The following is an 8,098-nucleotide window of genomic DNA, read 5'->3' on the forward strand; positions in this document are numbered from 1 at the left end:
CTGCAGGAATCTTGACTCTGCTACCATCTGTATCAGTCAGTGCAGGGCAGGAAACAAGCTGCTGTAGGTATTTCTAGCAGATCTTATTTGCCAGCAGTCATAGCTACAGAAAGGTGACATAAACTGTTCCTCCAAATCTCATGTGGGTGTGTCTATTTAAAGGAACCTAATTCACTCCCAGAGCCTCAGCTGCAAGGAAACCTGGGAAATACTCTTGGAATGAGAGGGTAGGATAGAGGTCAAGAGGCCATCCAGAGATACAATGTTATAGATAGATAGGAATAAGTTTTGATGTTCTGTGGCATGGAAGGGTAAATACGGTTAACAATAACGCATTGTATATCTTTGTTGTGTGTATGGGGTGCTAGGGCTTGAACCCAGAACCTTGAACACACTAGGCAAGTGCTCTAACACTGAGCTACATCCCCACTTTTTTATTTTGAGACAGAGTCTCACTAAATTCTATTCTTTTTTTTTTTTTTTTTTTTTTTTTTTTTTTGTGGTGCTGGGGATTTGAACCCAGGGCCTTGTGCTTGTGAGGCAAGCACTCTACCAACTGAGCTATATCCCCAGCCAGAGTCTCACTAAATTGCCCAGGTTGGCCTCAAAGTTGTAGTCTTCCTGCCTCAGCTACCTGAGTAGCTGAGAATACAAGCATGCACCACCAGGCCTGGCCATTGTATATCTTAAAATAGCTGGAAAAGAGCATTTAGAATGTATCCACCATAAGGAAATGATAAAGGTTTAAGTGGATGGATATGCTTCTTACCCTGATTTGATCATTATCCAGTGTATGCATGATGAATCAAAATGTGGTTCAGTGGTAGTGAAATGGCCTAGCAAGTGTGAGGCACTGGGTTCACTTCTCCGCACTGTATATAAATAAATAAAATAAAGGTCCATTGACAACTGAAAAAAATTTTTTTTAATTACCTTGTTCCTCCTGAATATGCATAATTGTTGAGTGTATAATTGTTATTGATTTGGTGTCCCATCAAATACTTGGTAGCAGATGAATTGCATAAGACTGTGGTCCTGAGAAAGAGCAGCAATTTGTGTCACTGGAGGAGGCCCCTACTCTGGGTTCAGGTTTGCTTTCCCTGCTCCTCATTTATCTCTGCCAGAACCTTCACATGTGGACTTAATCCACCATCTTTTTTTTTTTTTTCTTGGTACCGGGGATTGAACTCAGGGGCACTGGATCACTGAGCCACATCCCAGCCCTATTTTGTATTTTATTTAGAGACAGGGTCTCACTGAGTTAGTTAGCACCTCACTGTTGCTGAGACCGGCTTTGAACTCAACGATCCTGATCCTCCTGTCTCAGCCTTCCGAGCCGCTGGGATTATAGGTGTGCACCACCACATCTGGCTTAATCCGACATTTTAGTGTCCTACACAATACCATTTCTGACATGGAATCCACTTCATGAGAAAGAAAGTGAAATAGTGAGCTGACACCACAGGATTCATTGGTTTAGTTTGTGCCCCATGAATCAGGCTTCTGGAATGGTGGAGAAACCTATTAAAGGCCCAGGAACAGAATCAATTTACACTTGGTACACAGAGTACCACAACACCTTGTGAGACTGGGTTGTCTACAAGAAGTATATGTTACATCCAGAGTGCTCTTTCTCCCTCAGCCAGACACATAGCTCAGAAATGAGCTGGATAAAGGAATAGCTTCTCACATCGAGACTTTTTGACTCACTCAGAAATTATTTGATTCTTGGCCCATGACTGTAGGGAAGGAGGTATGTTGGCATCAGGGGAGAAGTACCTCCAACCAAGCAATACAATTTTTCCACCGAATTGGAAGTTGAAACAATCATTCAAATATTTGGGGATGATTCATGCCACTGAACGGAGAAGCAAAAAAAGAAATTAAGATATTCTTGATAATCAAGAACTCTAATAATCAAGGGGAAACAGGTTGTTACCAAGGAGTGGAGGCAGGGAGGTATCGTGGTAGACTCTGCTACACTCTGAAGGATTCTATTCCTATGCAATATCCTGTGATCCAAGTCACTGTGAACCTACAGTTGTGTACAAGAGAATCCCTAGGGTGGGATCTCTCAGGGATGAGGAGTTGGGTCTGTCCCATGGGCAAATAACTTGACCATCTGTCGCTGACTGAAGGTGGATGGAACCTGGAATTACAGTGAAGAAGGGAAGTCATGAATGCAAATAAGCCTTAGCATGGATTGTAGAAGGGAGGATTAGTCTCTACTTGAATTTCCTTTATCCAAGTATGTATTTACATATTTAAATAATTTCCCTCTTCGTCCTTCTGCTTTCACTACTCTTGACTCCAGGTGGTTGTAGCTGGAAATTAGATTAGTTATGGGTTGCAGATTATTGAGAAGGAATGGAAAAATAATTGGAGAAGTAGGTCAAGGTATTGGGGTGCCTTCCTTGGGGAGTAACTAAAACATTTTAATTACAGAAGTGATAGCTGTTTTATGCTAATTGAGAAGTAAGTCCAAGTTTAGGACACAGAGGGTGAATCGTGCAGCCAATGGGGTATATAAGATTGTTGATGTCTGGCCCATTGATAGCCAACCCTTTTGGGATAAACCTGACCATTGTCGTGAAGGAAATTCCAATTCTCACCTCCTACTGCTGGGTCCTTCTTCAGAAGCAGTGGTAAGAGATCTCCCCACTCCCAGGTACAATTAGAGAGAAGGCTAATGAGGTGTGAGTCCCAAAAAATGTCGCTGGAGGCAACTGGAAAGACATTATGATAATGACTTTACCAATGCCGAGAACTCAGTATAGAAATACAAGGGTGGCTTGTACCTCTAAGCCAGTCCACAGCGCCACCTTTTGGGAGTGTGGCTGACAGAGCCACCCCAGAGCCAAAGTCTTCAGCTCTTTTTGAAGCAGCATCCTTTGCTCGTTGGACCTCAATAATCTCCCCTTCTGGTGTTTATAAGAGTTATGTGAGGCACTGGGGATGTCGCTCAGCTGGTAGAGTGCTTCCCTCGCATGCACAAGGCCCTGGACTCAATCCCCAACATCACACGTACAAAAAAGAGCTACATGAGACAACAGTGCCCAACACACAAAGGATGCTCGCCTTTTGTGAATTACAACGTGATACATAAATATCTGGGAAGCTGGAAGAAACAGATGCAAATCCCACATCAGGTTAGGAGTACAGACAACCAGGACCAGGGGTGTGCTACTAAAAGTTTACCAATTGGCTTGGGAGGAGAACGGGACATGATTTGTAGTTTTGATTTTTAATGGCATAAACAACTCAAAATAAAAAATGCTTTTCTTTCTCTCCCTTCTCCCTTTCTGCCACTATTATCTCTAGGGAGTTCTGTAGCGAGATTAACTTCACCACTTAACCATTGATTGTAGACTCCACCAATTTTAAGCTACCAATGTGATATCACTGAATGTGTGGTTGGGAAGAGATGTAGCAAGTAGTAGGCCATTATATAATATTTCTAACATAAAGAAAAAACAAATCCAAGTCATTTTAAGAGCACAGATGATAGTGAAGTGTATAAAAATAATTATAGCCTATAATCTCAGCTACTAGGGAGGCTGAGGCAGGAGGATCACAAATTTGAGGCCAGACTGGGTAACATATCGGACCCCTCACTCAAATGTTAATTACTGTGTTGTAAGGAGTTTGGGGGTAATTAGTACCTTTGTTGATATAGTTTTTATTTAAGTATAAGTTTATACAATTTGTTTTTTAAATAATGATTGTGTTCGACAATCAGTTCATAAAATTCCTGAAATGTTAACATCAGCTCTAGAAGGCTGAACTAGAATCATTCTAATGGCTAGGCATTCCCTGCGCTGCCTCTACCAGCAACTTAGGCATCTTCATTTTGCACTGGGTTCCACAGTATGTTTAGTCATTCCTCCTGCTAGCTCTGTGCTGGAATCTCCATGGCAGAACCAGAGTGGATTTGGGCTTTGAAACTTCTAGAAGGTCTAAAAAGCTTGAGTCACCTCCCATGATCATTCTCTCTAAAGGAGCCAGGAAGGCTCTCAGGACTACTCAGTCCTGCCTGGAGAGTAGGAGCAGGCTTCACGTGAATGAGTCCACAGCACCATCTGGTGGCACCTAGTGTCAGGGGTCCTTGAGGAACCAGAGCCGGGATCCTGGGGCAAGAATCATCTGCCAAAAGGGGTCTAGCAGTGCTGAATGGGGGATTTGGGTCAAGGGAGGATCTGAGGGTCAGGTATAGGTGAATTTGGATGTACATCAAGTACCACAAGAGACCTTAGAGTCCCAAGGATGGTGAATAAACTGTTGCAGAGAGAAAAAGTGAGCAGTGCCCATAAACCAGTAATAATAAAACCCTGCTCTGCAGACTTCCAATCCAGTGTTCTTCCAACATACTTAATTCAACAGCTGATTTTTAGCTGTCTAACTCAGAGCCTACCTTCTAGTGATGAACACAGGGGAAAGGGGCCAAGACAATAGCGGTATAGGTAGGACATTATGCCATGTGATGTGTTTTGATTGTTTTCTTTAACCCTCACAGAAACCAGATCAGCATCCCCATTTTAAAGATGAAGACACTAAAGCCCGAGAAAGTCAACTTGCCCAAGATCATATTGCTGTTAAGTGGTTAAGCTGGGATTTGAATCCAGATCCACTTGATGACAGAGGTTATGCCAGTGAAGGAAGAGGGAGCCACATGCCAGGGTATGGGAATGAACAGCGGAGGAAGAAAAGAGTATTCCAAGGAGAGTCTCACAAAGTCCACTAAGCACTAGTGACCTCATAGGCAGCACTGTGCTAGGCCTGGGGGTGGAAGAATGAGATAAGGTGCATACGGTGAAGGACAAGATGTAGTCCTTGCCTGTCTGCAGCTTATCCTTTGGGTGGGGTGTCAGGACATCAGGCTCAAAGAAGTTAAGACATAACATAGGAGATGTGCAGAAACCTGATTTTAGTAGTTGACCTTGGGTATAAACAAGAGTTCTGTTATTTTCCATTTCTCGGAATCTCAGGTTCTTCGTTTGTAAAATAAAGATTAAAAACAATTCCTATCTCATAGAACAACTGAGAAGGCATCCTGTTTAAAATGCTCACCTGTTTAATAAATGGTCCATTAGATCTGTTAATAGTAGAATGTGATAATTTGATCACATCCTCACAGTACAAGTAATTTCCTGATTCAAAACCTTTGGTGAAGGACTGAGTGTCACAAAACAAACACCTTTGGTGACTCTCCTCCATCCTTGAATTTTAAGTCCTGAATACAAAGGACTTTGGAATCCAGATCTTAACGACTTTTACAGTCTCACATCCATCTCCTCTTTTTCCTTTTCATTTTAGTGGTTCTAGACTGTTCCAAATTAGTCCTTGTTCTCCTTGCACTTATTCTTTCATTCACCCAACAAATACCGAGTGCGTTATACATCAGACACTGTGCTAGGTGCTGCGGATAGACAGGTGAACAAAGCAAAAATTCTACCTTCATGAAGGCAGAAGGAGGAAGACAATTAGAAAAATAAAATATATAGTATGTTGGATGGTAATAAGTGATATGAAGAAAAAAATTGAGCAGGGAATGGAGATGCTAGTGCTGGGGATTCAAAATGCCAATTTTTTTTTCCGGTCCTGGGGATTAAACCTAGGGGCACTCTACCACTGAGCCACATCCCCAGCCCTTTTATTTTTTATTTTGAGACAAGGTCTAAGTGGCTGATACTCAAACTTGCAATATTGCTGTCTCAACCTCTCAAGTATCTGGTAATACAGGCATGGGCCACAGCACCCAACTGCAATTTTAAATAATGTGTAAAGAAAGGGTAAAAAGAGGGGCTGCGGTAGTGGCTCAGTGGTAGAGCACTTGCCTACCATGTGTGAGGCACTGGGTTTGATTCTCAGCACCACATATAATCTAATGTACACACACAAACACACACACACACACATATCTGGGCTTGGGTTGTAGCTCAGTGGTAGAGCACTTGCCTCACATGTGTGAGGTACTGGGTTTGATCCTCAACACCACATACAAAAATAAAATAAAGATATATATATATATATATATATATATATATATATATATATATATATATCTTTTTTTTTGTGATGCTGGGGATTTGAATCCAGGGCCTTGAGCTTGCTAGGCAAGCACTCTACCAACTGAGCTATATCCCCAGCCATATATATATATATATATATATATATATAAATATAAATTTATATATATATATATATTATATATATATATATAAATCTTAAAAAAAAAAAAGAATGGGTAAAACGATTATGTTTGAGTAAAGATCTGTAAGAGGTAAAGTTAGAAGCCCATGGATATCTGAAGTAAGAGCATTCTAAGCAGAGACAACAAGTTCAAGGGTCCTAGATCAAGGAAGATTCAGAAATTTTCAGGAAAACCAAAGTAGTGACTGCATTTGGAGCACAGCAACCAGTAATGCAAGGTCATATCAACCATGTAGGACCTGCAAGGAGAATTTGAAGAGGCACTGGCTTTTATTCTGAGTGAAATAAAAAGACACTGGAGAACTTTGGTCAGAAGAGGTTTGTGATCTGATATATATCTTATTTAATTGTGGTGAAGTATATATAACACAATTTTACCATTTTTGCTTAAATGGCTCATGAACTGAACCAATGAACAGTTCAGCATAGTAAATTCACTCACATTGTTGTGTAACCAGCACTCTCATCCATTTCTCAGACTGTTCATCTTCCCAAACTGAAACTCTGTATCCATTAAACAAAAGTCTATATTTCCAAGCTGAGGACCTAACTCAGCAGTAGAGCACTTGCCTACCATACAGGAAGCTTTGGGTTCCATTCCTGATGCACGCACGCGCGCGCACACACACACACACACACACACACACACACACACACAAAGTTGCTATTCCCTTCTGTACCCAGTTCTGAGTAACCACCATTCTACTTTCTGTCTCTATGAATTTCACTACTTTAGGTACCTCCTATAAATGAAATGACAATATTTGTCCTTTTGTAACTGTCTTATTTCACTTAGCATAATATTTTCAAGGTTCATCCATGTTGTAGCATATGTCAGAATTACTTTAAGGTTGAATAATATTCCATTGTAAGTATATTTCACATTTTGTTTATTCATCCATTAGTAGACACTTAGGTTGCTTCCATCTTTTAGCACTTGTGAGTGATGCTGCTATGAGCCTGGTTGTATAAATATCTGTTCAAGTTCCTGCTTTCAGTTCTTTGGGGATATACCCAGAAGTGGAATCACTGGATCACATGGTAATTTTATGCTTAATTTCTTGAGGAAAAAATTACTGTATTCCAACACCAGATGAACCATTTTACATTCCCACCAACTTAGGTTTTTAAAATGATTACTTTCAGGGAAAACTAAAACTAAACTTAAAGAAGCAAAAGTGGATAGAGAGATACCAGTTAGGAGGTTCCTGTGGTTAAGCAGGTGACAGGTGATGGTGGCTTGGATCTACCAAATAGCAGTGGAAGAGGAGAGAAGAGAGTAGATTCTGGTTTTCTTTTAAAGGCAGAACCAACTGGATTTGCTGAGGGATTAATTTTGGAGAATGAAAGGAGAGTAATCAAAGATAACTACTGTCAGACTTTTGGCTTGAACAACAGATTGAAATGAGATTGCTATTTATTTACAGATGTAAAGTTTGCAGGAAGTTTAGGTGGATACATCAGAAGTCTGGGGACATGTTGAGTTCAGTATGTCTATTATACATCAAAATAGACACAATGACCCTGGTATTCAGGGATGTTTGGATTGGAGAAAAATTTGAGAGTTGCTAGCATATGGATGACATTTAAAATCACAAGACTTGATGAGATCACCTCATGAATGATTATAGAAATGGAAAAGAAGAGGGGCGAGCTCTGGGGACATGCCAGCAACAAGACAGCAAAGAACACCCAGAAGGACATGCCCACAGGTAGGAGGAAGTCAGGAGGGCATAGCCATTCCAGAAGTCAAGTGAAGAGAGCATTTTTATTTTTTTATTTAGGTAATGGGGTTGGATCCCAGGATCTCAGGTGTGTGAGGCAAGGCCTCTACCACTGTGCTACAACCCCAGCCCGGAAGAAAGCCTTTGAAGAGGAGAAAGTGATC

The sequence above is a fragment of the Sciurus carolinensis genome, chromosome 1 (assembly GCF_902686445.1).
Source record: "Sciurus carolinensis chromosome 1, mSciCar1.2, whole genome shotgun sequence".
Taxonomy (NCBI): Eukaryota; Metazoa; Chordata; class Mammalia; order Rodentia; family Sciuridae; genus Sciurus; species Sciurus carolinensis.